The sequence below is a fragment of the Ovis aries genome, chromosome 1 (genome assembly GCF_016772045.2).
Source record: "Ovis aries strain OAR_USU_Benz2616 breed Rambouillet chromosome 1, ARS-UI_Ramb_v3.0, whole genome shotgun sequence".
In the NCBI taxonomy this organism is placed as follows: domain Eukaryota; kingdom Metazoa; phylum Chordata; class Mammalia; order Artiodactyla; family Bovidae; genus Ovis; species Ovis aries.
In genome coordinates this window covers 61719594-61735391 of record NC_056054.1, presented here as the reverse complement: position 1 = coordinate 61735391, position 15798 = coordinate 61719594, and the positions used below count along the sequence as shown (strand labels likewise).

Below are 15798 nucleotides of genomic sequence, written 5' to 3'. Positions count from 1 at the left end.
TGCCCTAAATTTACATGAACTTTTCTCCTTGGCATCCTCGACTCCCAGCGCTGGAACCTCCCTTCCCCTGGGCCTGACCTAATTCTGGGTGCCGGCTGTTTGGTTTATTTCCCCACTTTTTCAAGCCCACAGAGCTTTATTGGGCGCTTCACTTTTGCTCGGGTGGGTGCTGGGGTTCACAGGGGCTCGGGACTTGTGCTTTGAAGCAGCCACGACCCCGCCACCCGCCCCTAGCCCCATGAAGCCCGGGGCCCCGGGCTCCGCGGGCGTGAGGAGGGGGTGGAGAGCCTGAGGACCCAGCAGGGTGAATCACAGGGCGTAACAGGTGCCGAGAGCCGCAGCTGCGGCCGCATCCCGCTCGGGCTCTAGGGATGAGGTTTTCTTTTTCTCCGGGTTTTTTTGGAGGTGCCACCGGACCAATGCAGGCCGCTGTTGTTCATCGCCTAGCAACTGGCGGAGCCAATGGGAAGCGGCTAGGCCTTGCGAACCTGCGGGGCAGGGGAGGTGGCCGCGAGGGGTGGGGCGGAGCCGGGCCGGGGGCGGGGAAGGCGGGAGCCGGAGGTGGAGGCGGGGCCGTCGGCCCGGGCTCAGCGTGCAGCCGCGCCTGTGCGGGCCCTCCGGGCTGCGCGAGCAGGTCTAGGATCCGAGCGGTGCTTCCCCGCCACAGCCGGGGGCCGTGAAGGTGAGAGCCTCACCCGGCGCCGGGATTGTGACGCGCCCGCCTGGGGAGCGGCGACGGCGCCTGCGGGGACTGGGGCAGGAGGGCGGGCGGGGGGCGGGCGCCGGCCGGGGTCGGGAGGGCGGGCGCGGAGGTGAGCGCCGGCACCTGGAGCGGCGCCCCGCTTCTCTGCGGGAGGCTTGGCGCTGCCGTTGGGGCCGTTGGAGGAGGCGGGCGAGCGTTGACCCCCGGCGGCGCCTGGAGGAGGAGGTGGGAGGTAGGTGTCGACGCGGGGACCGCTCCCGCTGATAGTCGCAGAGCGGAGCCCCAAACCCTCTCCGGGATGGAGAGAGGGTGGCGCCTGGCGCGGGATGACGAGCAACGCGGGGACGTGGGGGAGGAGGGGATGGCCAGTTTGGGGCTGCGGTGTCCGCCGAGCTGAAGCTGCGGGGCTCGCGGGCTTCGAGGTTGTTAGCTCGAGCCACAGGGGCCAGTCGTTAGCAGGAGTGGTCGGTGGCCGCTGTAGGGGAAGAGAACCCCCCTACCGTTCTGGTTAAAAGACTAGGGCAACAACTTACATCATCTCAAGGCAGGCGTGTGTGAAGATGTTTTGGTGTAGAATTCTGTAGTAAAGTACAGTAAACTGAAGTATGAGCTTCCTGCTCTTTTTCGAGCCTGTGCTAATCGCCCAGTTATGCAAGTCACTTGGGCTAGGAAATTTCATCTGCTAAGTAATTTGTCCTCAGCACGTATAACGTGGGAATCTTTAGGTTATTACTTCCATTAGTAGTTGTGATCTCCAAATTCCCAACGTGGATAATAGTTTTTATTGAATCTGAGACACTTGACTTTTCCCTTTTCTGGACCCCACAATGGGGCGACGATTAGAAGAGGCACTCCTCCCAGAGTGGTTTGGAGGTGTAAGAGGTGGGGGCTGCCTGGAATTTAACATTGCTGGGCTCCTCTAACAGTTCAGATTAGTGTCTAGATCTAGAGTTGGCTAGGAATGATAGGTGTCTTGGCTCAGGAGGGATTGGTTTACAGTTTAAGTAGGAGAAAATTTGGGCAGCCTGGATCCTGAACGGAAAAGGTAGGTATGACTTGACACATTTAGGGGACTGAGCAAACTTCGATAGAATTAGAGATCAGGGGAGAGAGGGGGGAAAAAAAAAAGCCTTTAAAGTTTGCTTCATGCTCTTTTGAAATTTAGAAGAAGTTAGAGGTAGATTTATGAATTTGAATTCAGTCAGCAAACCTTAATCTATCAAATCTCCTATCCTACAGCTATCATAACCTGCAGGTCTAGGAAGCTTCTGTTATTCATTGACGTTAAACAAGTAAAAGCAAATAACTAGTTTGATGCTCTTTTCTGCCTGTTGGCGGTGAGAGTTTCTCAGAATGGTTGGTTGAAGAAAGGAACAGGAATGGATAGTTAAAATGAAGGCTCTTTCAGTGACTTGCTGGGACTCTTCAGTCAAGTCATTTTATATCCTTCCTTCCCCCATCTGTACAATGAAGATAATCATGGCCCAGGATTTAGTAACATGGATGAAGCAGCTTGAAGATAACTGCAAAGACTTAGTTATTCTAGGATGAAATGTGAAGATCTCCTCCTAACACATTGCGCCTTGTGACAGGGCTTGTTAAAGCACATTGTGTTGGAAACATGCTGAGGCAGTCTGTAAGAGAAAACAGTAACTGTTAAGATGATGTGCCTACGGCCTCAAGGCTGACACGTTATATTTTGGGGCTGTCTGAAAACCTCACATAGCTTCTTTTGACCAAACTAGCTATGACTCAGGTTTTATAAAAGATATTGAGTGCTTTCATTGTGGTATGCATCTATAAATAAAAAGATAAAAAAGACACTGCTCCAGAATTGTGTCATTTTAATTCATTTTACACACTTAAGTCGGAGCACTTCCAGAGCTTTGTATGTGTATCGTTGGATTTTTAAATTTTATTTAAAAAGGATAAACAACAATGACCAAAAGACAGATTAAAACGGAGCAATTAACAAAAATCTAATAAAATGTCAGCTTTATTTTTTATCTCCCCCCACTAAAACGTAAGTACGTCCCACGAGGCTGGTGACTTGCACCTACTTGTTTGTTGCTGCGGTGGCTTAGTCACTAAGTTGTGTCCGACTCTTGTGAGTCCATGGACTGTATAGCCTGCCAGGCTCCTGTGTCCATGGAGTTTTCCAGGCAAGAATACCACAGTGGGTTGCCGTTTCCTCCTCCAGGGGATCTTCCTGACCCAGGGATCAAACCCACGTCTTCTGCATTGACAGGCAGATTCTTTACCACTGAGCCACCAGGGAATCCCAGTTTGGTAGTTGGAAGCAGGTAACTAGGATTAGAGGTAAGGTTGGAAAACAGGGCTATGACCTTTGACTAGTAGGTGATAGAGAATCCTTAAAAAGTTTTATCCAGGGGAATTATACTTGATTTTTACTTCAGAATGGTATTTCCAGCAAAATCAGTAATTTGAGTGGTCCATAGACGATTTAAATAATATCTGAGTCAGATTAGTACATAGCAGTTTAAGACTTTAAAAATAAGTTATTGAAGCCCCCAGGATGTTCTGAAAAGTAAAAATGATCATTCATACAACCAGCTTTTATTGAGCATCTTTCTTTTTTAAATTGTGGTATAATTGACATATAACAGTATTAGTTTCAGGTACACAACATAATTTGATACTTGTATATCTGTGAAATGGTTACCATAGTAAGTCTAGAATCTTCTACTTTTAGGATTAGAGGAATAAATACACCAAGATAAATAATATACACATCCGTTTTCAATCAACTTGTGATTCAGTAAGAGAAATGACAGTTCTAACAGTGCTGAATCTGGGTGTCACAAGAGGCATGATTATGTCAGGTCTCAGCAATGTGGGATTCTGAGATGAGAGAAGACACAGATTCTGTCTAATTAAAAATAAGTTCTTGAATAGATGTTAAAATGTGTCCAGTTAAACAGTCAGTGCAGTCTTACTATAACATTTGCAGTTTTCATCTATTAACCCTCACTTCTCAGGTTGCCCTCCCCACTTCTTTTGAGTGAAATTTTAGATTTGACTACCGTACTACTAGCTATTGGACCTCAGAAAGTAGTGTATCTTCTGTGTGCCTTAGTTGTCTCATTTGTAAATTAGGAATAGTAAAACCTACTTCATAGGTTTGTGATGATTAAATGATATGTTAGTATCCAGAATGGTGCCTGGAAAAACACTTTACATCTTTTGAATACTTAACTGTTTGACATAAAAATGCTGCAATTGAATAAGAACTAACTTAAAGGCAGAATTTTTTCTTTTTTGTTCTATTTGTGAATATCAGCTAAACCCTTTACATTCAGAGAGGGTAAATATATTCTGTTAAACTAAACTTCTTGAATGAGTGATCTTTGTTTATTATCTGCTTTTATTTACTGATCATTTTTCTGAAATCTGATTTCCATTTTTACTCCTCAGCTTTGTCATAGAGTCCTTAATTACCGGACTGAACATAATATTCTATTTAGCTCTGCTCTTTCTGTGGCATTTGCTGCTGTTCCTCATTTCCTCCTCTCTAAAACTCGTTTTCCTTGGTTTCCCTAAAACCTCCCCTGACTCCTGTATTTTTATCTCCTAGATCAAGGTCACTTGCCCTCACCTCTTACATGCTGATGTTCTTGAAGGTTCTTTCTGCCTCCCCCCTTTTTTTCTGTAAAGATTCAACTACCACATGTATGCTGATGACTCCTAAATCTGCCCTGATATCTTAATCTCCAGGCCCTAGAGTTTATCCTCATTTGAATGTCTCATGCTGCTGCTGCTGCTGCTACTGCTAAGTCGCTTCAGTCATGTCCAACCGTGTGACCCCATAGATGGCAGCCCACCAAGCTCCCCCATCCCTGGGATTCTCCAGGCAAGGACACTGGAGTGGGTTGCCATTTCATTCTCCAACGCGTGAAAGTTAAGTTGCTCAGTTGTGTCCAACTCTTAGTGATCCCATGGACTGCAGCCCACCAGGCTTCTCCGTCCATGGGATTTTCCAGGCAGGAGTACTGGAGTGGGGTGCCATTGCCTTCTCCGGAATGTTTCATGAGGACCTGTATGAACCCAGTGAGTTCTGTGGCTCAGAGGTTGAAGCGTCTGCCTGCAATGCAGGAGGCCTGGGTTCGATCCCTGGGTCGGGAAGATCCCCTGGAGAAGGAAATGGCAACCCACTCCAGTATTCTTGCCTGGAGAATCCTATGGACAGAGCAGCCTGGTGGGCTACAGTCCACGGGGTTGCAAAGAGTCGGACATGACTGAGTGACTTAACTAACTTTCTACACTGAGCCCTTTATACTTCACACACGTCACCAAACCTGCTGCTAACCTTACTTCTGTGTTCTATCTATGTGACACTAGTACCACAAACACATTTTTCCATGAGAGAATACACGCCTCCCTTTTGTATATCTGTCACCATGTTTGTCAGCCCAGCTTCTGAAGCTTTTCTTATCTTTCCTTCACTGTCTTCATTGTCACTGGCTAATCTGGCCAGCCAGCCCCGACCATTATTGCCATGTTTGCTATAATATTTTTGTGGCAGGGCTACTGAAAATGGGACCTATTTCGTAAGCATAATGTGGGAGGAGACTTCTAGAATAATATTGTTCTAAAAGAATTTAGTTTCATGAGTGGCCAGTAGATACATGTAATCCGAGGTGGATACCAGCCATTGCATATATATAGTCCGTCCTCTTTATCCACAGATTCAACCAACCACAGATTGAATTGAATCAATTGAATTGAACCCAGGTTGGTTGAATCTGTGACTGTGAATCCTGTGGATAAGGAGGGCTGACTGTGTTCATTGTATTGTACTATAAGGGATTTGAACATCCTCAGAGCTTGGAATCTGCGGGGGCCCTGGGACCAACCCCTTTTGGATCCTGGAGGACGACTGTACTTTTTGCCTAATGGTTAATAGTTTAGGTTATAAAGGATAGAGTCTTGAGTTTGTCAGTCTTTTGCTGCTGCTGCTGCTGCTGCTGCTGCTGCTAAGTCGCTTCAGTCGTGTCCGACTCTGTGCGACCCCAGAGATGGCAGCCCACCAGGCTCCCCCATCCCTGGGATTCTCCAGGCAAGAGCACTGAAGTGGGTTGCCATTTCCTTCTCCAATGCATGAAAGTGAAAAGTGAAAGTCGCTCAGTCGTGTCCGACTTTTAGCTACCCCATGGACTGCAGCCTACTAGGCTCCTCCGTCCATGGGATTTTCCAGGCATGAGTACTGGAGTGGGGTGCCATTGCCTTCTCCCAGTCTTTTGCTGGTTGATTTTAATATGATTGTGCTTCCTTTCGAAAAGATGGAACCTTCAGCATTCTTCCACAGCCACCCTCAGAAATATAATGGATTTGGTTCCAGTTTTGTGAATATTGCAATAAAGTGAGTCACGTGAATTTTTGGTTTCCGAGTGCATATAAAAGTTATGTTTTCACTGTATTATAGTCTTTTAAGTACGCGTAGCATTATACCTGAAAAACAATGTGTATACCGTAATTAAAAAGTACTTTTTTGCTAAAAAATACTAACCATTATCAGCAAATCCTAATCTTTCTGTAGTAGCAGTAGTGTCAAGGACCGCTGACTGCAGTTCACCATAACAAACACAGTAACAATGAAAAAGTTTGAAATATTAGGTAGGAATTAACAAAATGAGGACAGAGACACAAAGTGAGCAAATACTATTATAAAAAATGGTGCCAGTTGACTTTCTTGATAAAGGGTTGCCATAAACTTTCAATTTGTAAACACAATATCTGCAAATATCTGCACAATAACAGTAAAGTGAGATATGCCTGTATTCTGGATTCAAGCTCTAGAAATGTCCTTCTGCATAGGATTAAGCATGTAATAGCAAGAAGACATTTTGGCTTCTAGTAGTTTCCAGGCACTGCTGGGAGGCTGGGACTGAATGGTCCTGAGACTGTGGCTGCTCAGGAGCTGGTGGCAGCATGTGAGGAGAGCCGATGGCCAGGTAGGGTGAGGGTGACCCATGCTGGACCATGGAGGTACGAATAAGCAGATACCACCAATGTCAACAGCTGGCATTGAGAGGGATGCTTTGAATACGTCCACAGGTAAACTCAAAACACTGTTCTTATGTGTGTGCTAAATGAGAAGTTCAAGGTGTCAGGAGCAAATAAACTTGATGGGAAGTCATCCATTAACCATCACAAAGGCAAATTTACCTTCTTTTATGAGTGGAGCATCAAACTAAACTGGACAGGTACCTCTGGAGAATACAAGGGCCATGTGGAGATCCTCAATTTGTCTGATGAAAATAGTGTGGATGAAATGGAGATTAGTGTGAGCTTTGCCAGAAATGAGCCAGACACAAATCTCATGGCCTTAAAGAATCAGCAGCATCTTCAAAACAGAGTTCACATAGGGTACGATATTCCATACAATCATGGAGAGTCAGTAGACCCAGCCAGGCAGCCAGCACTGAAAACTGAGGAGCGCAAGGCCAAATCTGCCCCTTCAAAAACCCAGATCAGAGCGCTACAGAGTTGTTTTGGTTTGCCCTTTTTTTTTTTTTTGGTTCAGCCCTATACCCATGCTCCTGTAATGTTATGTGTTTGTGTTGAGTCAGTTAGTTGGGTCCTACTCTTTTCGACCCCATGAACTGTAGCCTGACAGGCTCCTCTGTCCATGGAATTCTCTAGGCAAGAATACGGGAGTAAGTGGGTTACCATTTTCTACTCCAGGGGATCTTTCCAACCCAGGGATTAAATTTGCATTTCCTGTATTTCCGCTTCACCTGGAAAGCCCTCCTGCAATGTTAGAAGCAGAGAAAGGTGGCAAGTTTCAGTTGGTTGGTGTCAGTGTCTGGAGAATTCGTTGAACTGGTCCCTGAGAAACATATTGCGATGAAGTGGAGGTTTAAATCTTGGCCAGAAGGTGGCTTTGCCACCATCACCTTGACCTTCATTGACAAGAATGGAGAGAATGAGCTGTGTTTGGAAGGCTGAGGCATTCTGCCCATGAGGAGGAGAGAATGCGGCAGGGTTGGCAGCGGTACTACATTGAGGGCATCAAACAGACCTTTGGCTATAGGGCACGCTTCTCTTAGGGCCAGCAGCGGGAGTACAGGCTGCCCAGTATCTCAGTCCAACCCTCTCCTGACTGAGGCTTGGGACTCAGAGGATTGCACCATCCTGACCACTAACTTGGCACCAGGGTCCCTTCCCTTCATGTGTACCTTGGGTTTGTGCATGCTTTCTGCTGGGTGGGAACAGAGGGTGAGTTCTCCTTTAGGTGTACCTATGCTAAATAAATGTAATTTTAAAAATGAAGCAAAAGACCTTTTAGAATTCATCATTTAATACAGTCTATCACCAGCTGTGTTAGTTTATGAAGAGATGGTCTCAAAAAATTTACATCATTTGCTCCAGATACCTGTTGAATGTCAAGAGGAGGCCAAGGTTTATGAGGCTTTGGAATCAGATACAGACATACCTCTTCAGTTTGCTTCACATCATTGTGTGTTTTAATAAATTGAAGGTTTTGGGCAACCCTGCATTGTCAGGTGTGATTAACATTTTTTAGCAGTAAAGTTATTTTTTAATTAAGGCATGTTCATTGTTTTTTCAGACATAATGCTGTTATTGCACATGTAATAGACTACGTGTGTGATGTAAACATAACTATTAGATGCAGTGGGAAACCAAAAAATTCATGTGACTTGCTTTATTGCAGTAATCGGGAAGCAAACCACAGTATCTCCAAGGTGAGGCTGTAAGCTAGTCTTATTCTTACCTTCCTGGTTAAAGAGCTAAGTTTTCCTTTCTGTCTTTCAGGTGTGCAACTGGCTAAGTTATCTTACCTCCCTGAGTTTCATATTCTTCCATCAAGAAAGTAGCATTGTATTTACTCCTTCCTAGGGCCATGGTAAGGCTGAGTGACATGGCTGGTGAACACATTTGGCAGGTGGTAAAAGCTAAGAGCAGCAGTTCTTCGCACCTACCAGCTTCACATAGTTATCTGAAACAAGTTCTTCAGTCCCTGTCCATGATCCTTGGCCAATCTCTGGATGGCTTCATGGACCCTCTGAAACTGTGGCCAAAACTGCCTGTTTTTCTACTTTTAAGCTGGCTAAGAAGTCCAAATAAGATTTAAAAAATAATTGCCATTTATTGGTATTTCATTCTCACTTAGCTCACTTTCAGGTTTACAAAGTTAGATCAATGTGGGTTTTTTTTTGTTTTTTTTCCTTAATCCTCTCTTAAGAATGATTGCTGCTATTCCTAGCTCTGCCCTGGAAGAATGTGGGAGACCTGGGTTCAGTCCCTGCCTTGGGAAGACCCCCTGGAGAAGGGAAAGGTTACCCGCTCCTGTATTCTGGCCTGGAGAATTCCATGGACTGTACAGTCCTTGGGGTCGAAAAGAGTGAGACATGACTAAGTGACTTTCACTTTCATACTGACTCTTAAGTGTTCTTGATTCAAACATCTAATCATCTTCCTGCTTCTCTAAGCTGAAAGACTTAGAGATGATCAAGACTCCATTGAAAGCCTTACTAAGTTGCAGCATGACTGAAGTGTTGATTCTGGTCTGTCACAGTATTAAAGTAGCGTGAAAGTGAAGTCACTCAGTCGTGTCCGACTCTTCGTGACGCCATGGACTATATCCTACCAGGCTCCTCTGTCCATGGAATTTTCCAGGCAAGAGTACTGGAGTGGGTTGCCATTTCCTTCTCCAGGGGATCTTCCCGACACAGGGATTGAACCCGGGTCTCCCGCACTGAAGGCAGATGCTTCACCCTCTGAGCCACCAGGGAAGCCCTTAAAGCAGCATACATCACATTAATACATCATCAAACTTAGTTGACGTTCATTCAGCAAATTTTATTGGATTCCATATTGACTGAGGGTCAGTTATGATACCTATACCAAAGCAAGTACAGTTCAGTCACTCAGTCGTGTCTGACTCTCTTTGACTCCATGAACTGCAGAATGCCAGGCCTCCCTGTCCATGACCAACTCCGGGAGCTTACTAAAACTCATGTCCATCGAGTCGGTGATACCATCTAGCCATCTTATCGTCTGTCGTCCCTTCTCCTCCTCCCTTCAGTCTTTCCCAGCATCAGGGTCTTTTCCAGTGAGTCAGCTCTTTGCTCAGGTAGCCAAGTATTGGAGCTTAAACTTGCAGCATCAGTCCTTCCAATGAATATTCAGGACTGATATCCTTTAGGATGGACTAATTGGATCTCCTTGCAGTCCAGGGGATTCTCAAGAGTCTTTTCCAACACCACAGTTCAAAAGCATCAGTTCTTTGGTGCTAAGCTTTCTTTATAGTCCAACTCTCACATCCTCCAACTCTCACATCCGTACCTGACTACTGGAAAAACCACAGCCTTGACTAGATGGACCTTTGTGGGCGAAGTAATGTCTCTGCTTTTTAATATGCTGTCTAGGTTGGTCATAGCTTTTCTTCCGAGGAGCAACCGTCTTTTACTTTCATTTCTGCAGTCACCATCTACAGTGATTTTTGGAGCTCCCCAAAGTAAAAGTCTGTCACTGTTGCCATTGTTTCCCCATCTGTTTGCCATACCAAAGCAAGGGTACAAGCAGTATACTGACAGGCCTGCTGGCCAGGAATGCAGCTTAGGTGGTGGGAGAGAAAGTGTTATTACAGTTGGTTCTGTACTGCAGAGTTAATGCAAAGTGTTCTGCAAAGCCATTCGGAGAAAGCCTGGAGAAGGGCTATATATTCACTAGATTTTTTTTCAGAATTTTTTTTGTGTTGCTATTTAATATTTTGTATGCTTCTATATAGTTATTCAATTGGAATAACACTATTGGATTATAATTTAGTCTCAAGGAGAGGTGTTAGAAAGCAAGAATCTCTGTGTCAGATTTGAGAAAGCAACTCACAAATTGTATATTCCTTCCTCTCCTACAATATAGTAGGGTGTAGGGTGTGTAGTTGATGAAAGTTGAAGAGAGTGAAAAAGTTAGCTTAAAGCTCAACATTCAGAAAAGATCATGGCATCCGGTCCTATCAGTTCAGTTCAGTCGCTCAGTCGTGTCCGACTCTTTGCGACCCCATGAATCGCAGCACACCAGGCCTCCCTGTCCATCACCAACTCCTGGAGTTCACTCAGACTCACGTCCATCGAGTCAGTGATGCCATCCAGCCATCTCATCCTCTGTCGTCCCTTCTCCTCCTACCCCCAATCCCTCCCAGCATCAGAGTCTTTTCCAGTGAGTCAACTCTTCACATGAGGTGGCCAGAGTACTGGAGTTTCAGCTTTCGCATCATTCCTTCCAAAGAAATCCCAGGGTTGATCTCCTTCAGAATGGACTGGTTGGATCTCCTTGCAGTCCAAGGGACTCTCAAGAGTCTCCTCCAACACCACAGTTCAAAAGCATCAATTCTTCGGCGGTGAGCCTTCTTCACAGTCCAACTCTCACATCCATACATGACCACTGGAAAAACCATAGCCTTGACTAGATGGACCTTAGTCAGCAAAGTAACATCTCTGCTTTTGAATATACTATCTAGATTGGTTGTAACTTTTCTTCCAAGGAGTAAGCGTCTTTTAATTTCATGGCTGCATCGCTTCATGACAAATAGATGGGAAAACAGTGGAAACAGTGGGTGACTTTATTTTGGGGGTCTCCAGAATGACTACAGATGGTGATTGCACCCATGAAATTAAAAGATGCTTACTCCTTGGAAGGAAAGTTATGACCAACCTAGACAGCATATTTAAAAGCAGAGACATTATTTTGCCAACAAAGGTCCATCTATTCAAGGCTATGGTTTTCCAGTGATCATGTATGGATATGAGGGTTGGACTATAAAGAAAGCTGAGCACCAAAGAATTGATGCTTTTGAGCTGTCGTGTTGGAGAAGACTCTTGAGAGTCCCTTGGACTGCAAGGAGATAACAACCAGTCCATCCTAGAGGAGATCAGTCCTGGGTGTTCATTGATGTTGAAGCTGAAACTCCAATACTTTGGGCACTTGATGCGAAGAGCTGACTCATTTGAAAAGACCCTGATGCTGGGAAAGATTGAAGGCAGGAGGAGAAGGGGATGACAGAGGATGAGATGGCTGGATGAAATCACTGACTTGATGGACATGGGTTTGGGTGAACTCCGGGAGTTGGTGATGGACAGGGAGGCCTGGCGTGCTGCAGTTATGGGGTCGCAAAGGGTCAGACACGACTGGGCGACTGAACTGAACTGAGGGTGTGTAGTTAAATGTGCTGGACTCCTATGCTTTGCTCCTTGACTTCATCATATTCTAGCTGTGTGACCTTGGGTAAGAAAGCTTGCTGGACCTGTTTCCTCATCTCTGATAGGGGCAATTGACTGAGTTATTGTAAAATTTAAGCAGTTAATACATGTAAAATGATTTCAGTTTACTTGTTTCAAATAAATGGTTTATACTTAATTAATTCTTAAAATTAAGTATAATCTTGTTTGATGATTGTGAAGATAGCGTGCGCATATTCTGCTTAAAAATGTGAGAAAATTTTGATATAAATAGCTGTACTCTATTCTATAATAGGTCCCATGAGAAATGTAAAAATCATAGATAGTAGAATGGAAAAGTCTTTAAAACTCCTAATTTTACACATGTGGTAACTGAAGACCGAAGAAATGATCCCTTGCTCAGAGTTGCACAGTGTGGAAGTGGCTCTGGGAACTGTGGCCCTTGACTCTTGTCTGGTGCTTTTTCAGTACCTTGTGCAGCTTCCCTGAGGGGACAGTGCCCTGAAAAAGATGAGTTTATTTGAAGAGCTAAGACCAAAACAGATGAAAACATGAGCAATAAGAAGTCATTGTATAATGAAATACCAGATGGTGTGGCATAGACTGTAAGGACATACCCATCTAACTTCATCAGCTGCTCTCTTGAAGGAGAGAAATGCATTGTACTAGCTGCTTGAGTCCTAGAAGGTTGGTAGATTAAGAGCATTTTTTTTTTGAGAAGAATATCAATAGTTATAAACCAAAGTCAACCTCCGTCTTCTTTCTCCCTACTGAGTTTAGATTGTAATTGATCTGGAGGAAGAGTCCATCTTTGCCAGGCCAGTCAGTACTCTGGTGTTTTTGCTCTTCACACCAGTGCAAGGCAGACCTTCCTCCCTGGTGGGCTGGTTCCCCACAGACATGCTCTGACATGGCCAGGGTCAGTGTGAAGAGTGCAGCACCGTTGCTCACTTGTATATGTGATCATGAGGAGGGGGTAGGTTCTGGAAGTGTCATTGATTGATGGGGAACGTTTATCATTTGTCTACATTGATGTTTTCACTAAAAGGTAGCGGTGCTTCTGTCTGGGATTAAAGTGCATCCATACCATCTCATTAACCGTGCATGAATCCACTACCTCTAAAAATGTTGCAGAACAGTACATGCCTTAGTATATCCAGCTGTATACAGGTGTGCTGTAGAAGTGAAAACACTGACCTCACTACACCCAGGCATCCCATTCCCCGGGGCCGTCTTCACTAACAGTTCATAACCTTTCCATACTGTTTGCCTAAACGTATTTAGATAATGTAGCAAAAAATGGTAGTCAAAATATTTTTGTTTTTCATCACTTTTTTTTCACACTATATGCAAATCTACTTCACTTTATTAATCCCAGAGTACCCCTTCTTTTGACTATACCATATATATTGATTTTTAACTGTTTCTCTATTGATATTTATTTATTCATTCATTGATTCATTTGGCTGCGTCATGGGGCTTGTAGGATCTTGATTCCCGGATCAGGGCCCCCTGCATTGGAAGCATGGAGTCCTAACCACTGGACCGCCAGGGAATTCCCTCCTTATTAATATTTAAATTTTCTCAAATTTCTTGCCATTAAAAATAAAGCTGTAGTCAAGAGTGTTCTTATATGTCATGCTTGCTAACTTGTATGATTGAATATGCAGTAATAGATGCCTAGAAGTATAATTGATTAGCAGAAAGACTTATGCATTTCAAATTTTTGTGGACTGCTGGGTTGCCATCTAAAACTGCAAACTACTGACCTCTGGTAAAGTTCTATTTCACTTACATAATTGACTGTCTGAATAACTCCGGGACATTTGTATATTTCTAATCAATTTTTGCTCTTCAGGGCCGCTTAACTGGTTAGTCTGAAGATAAGTGTTTTATATTTTTTATCAATCATGCCATTCTGCTTTTAGTTTTGGTGAGTTTTGGTGCTACTCTCCCCCATTTTCTCTGCTTATCTCTGTAATTGCCTTTTTAAAATGTGGATTTTATTTCTCATACGAAAAACGCATTCACTTATAGAAAATTTGGAAGGCGCAAAAAAAGGGATTATTCATAATACCTTTGTGTGTGAAAATACGTTGTGAAGGGGATGGATGTCCTGCCCTTGTCCTTCTCTTTTCTACTCCCAGGTTGGTCTTGGTCTTATCTTCTAATTTTTTCTGTTCTTATACAAACGTTACAGAGCAAAACTTTTATGTGTATATACATCCGTATATTGTTGTTATTTCAATCGCAACCCCATGGACAGTAGCGCACCAGGCTTCCCTGTCCTTCATTGTCTCTTGGAGTTTGCTCAAACTCATGTCCATCCAACCATCTCATCCTCTGTCATCCCCTTCTCCGTTTACCTTCAGTCTTTCCCAGCCTCAGGGTCTTTTCCAATGAGTCAGCTCTTCATATCAGGTAGCCGAAGTATTGGAGCTTCAGCATCAGTCCTTGTAGTGAATATTCAGCGTTGATTTCCTTTAGGATTGACTGGTTTGATCTTACAAGAGTCCAAGAGACTCTCAAGATGAGTCGTCTCCAACACCATAGTTCAGTTCAGTCGCTCAGTCGTATCCGACTCCTTGCAACCCCATGGAACCACAGCACACCAGGCCTCCCTGTCCATCACCAACTCCCTGAGTTCATCCAAACCCATGTCCATGGAGTTGGTGATGCCATCCAACCATCTCATCCTCTGTTGTCCCCTTCTTTTCCTGCCCTTAATCTTTCCCAGCATCAGGATCTTTTCAAATGAGTCATCTCTTCTCATGAGGTGGCCAAATTGGAGTTTCAGCTTCATCATTAGTCCTACCAATGAACACCCAGGACTGATCTCCTCTAGGATGGACTGGTTGGATCCCCTTGCAGTCCAGGGGACTCTCAAGAGTCTTCTCCAACACCACAGTTCAAAAGCATCAATTCTTTGGTGCTCAACCTTTATGGTCAACTCTCAACATCCATATATGACTACTGGAAATACCTTGCTTTAACTGTATGGACCTTTGTTGGCAAAGTGATGTCTCTGCTTTTCAACATGCTATTTAGGTTTTTCATGGTTTTTCGTCCAAGGAGTAAGCGTTTTTTTAAATTTCGTGGCTACAGTCACCATCAGCAGTGATTTTGGAGCCCAAGAAAATAAAATCTGCCACTGTTTCCACTTTTACCCCATCTATTTTCCATGAAGTGATGGGACCAGATGCCGTAATCTTAGTTTTTTGAGTGTTGAGTTTTAAGCCAGCTTTTTCACTCTCTTCTTTCACCTTCATCAAGAGGCTCTTTTTAGTTCTTCACTTTCTGCCATTAGGTTGGTATTATCTGAATATCTGAGGTTGTTGATATTTCTGCTGGCAATCTTGATTCCAGCTTGTGATTCATCCAGCCTGGCATTTCTTATGATGTACTCTGCATAGAAGTTAAGTAAGCAGGGTGACAATATGCAGCCTTGATGTACTCCTTTCCCAATTTTTAACCAGTCTTTTGTTGCATGTTCATCTCTAACTTGCTTCCTGACCCACATACAGGTTTCTCAAGAGGCAGGTAAGGTGGTCTGATATTCCCATCTCTTTAAGAATTTTTCACAGTTAGTTGTGATCCACATAGTCAAAGGCTTTAGCCTCGTCAGTGAAGCAGTAGATGTTTTTCCTAAATTCCCTTGCCTTTTCTTTAATCTGACAGATTTTGCTGTTTGATATCTGGTCCCTCTGCCTTTTCTAAATCCAGTTTATATGTTGGGAATTTCTTTGTTCACGTACTGTTGAAGCCTAGCTTGAAGGATTTTGAACATTACCTTGCTGGCATGTGAAATGAGCACAATTGTATAGTAGTTTGAACATTCTTTAGATTTTTTAAAAAGACCAAATAAGATCATGT

The 15798-nt window shown here is 44.1% G+C and overlaps 1 protein-coding gene and 1 pseudogene across 13 annotated transcripts in view; both read left to right on the top strand.

The window, feature by feature from the left end:
- Positions 1 to 569: 569 nt before the first annotated feature.
- SSX2IP (SSX family member 2 interacting protein) overlaps positions 570 to 15798 on the top strand; it is a 58292-nt gene continuing 43063 nt past the window's right edge. For 10 of the 13 annotated variants that reach the window (XM_042250427.2, XM_042250425.2, XM_042250423.2 and 7 more), the window contains exon 1: positions 570 to 682. The gene's annotated coding sequence lies outside the window, so the exon portion shown is untranslated. Of the gene's footprint in view, positions 683 to 794; positions 936 to 15798 lie in introns of those variants that run through there. The other 3 variants (XM_060400563.1, XM_060400554.1, XM_060400531.1) reach the window with 1 other exon arrangement.
- On the top strand, positions 5744 to 7672 carry LOC114115566 (activator of 90 kDa heat shock protein ATPase homolog 1-like; annotated as a pseudogene).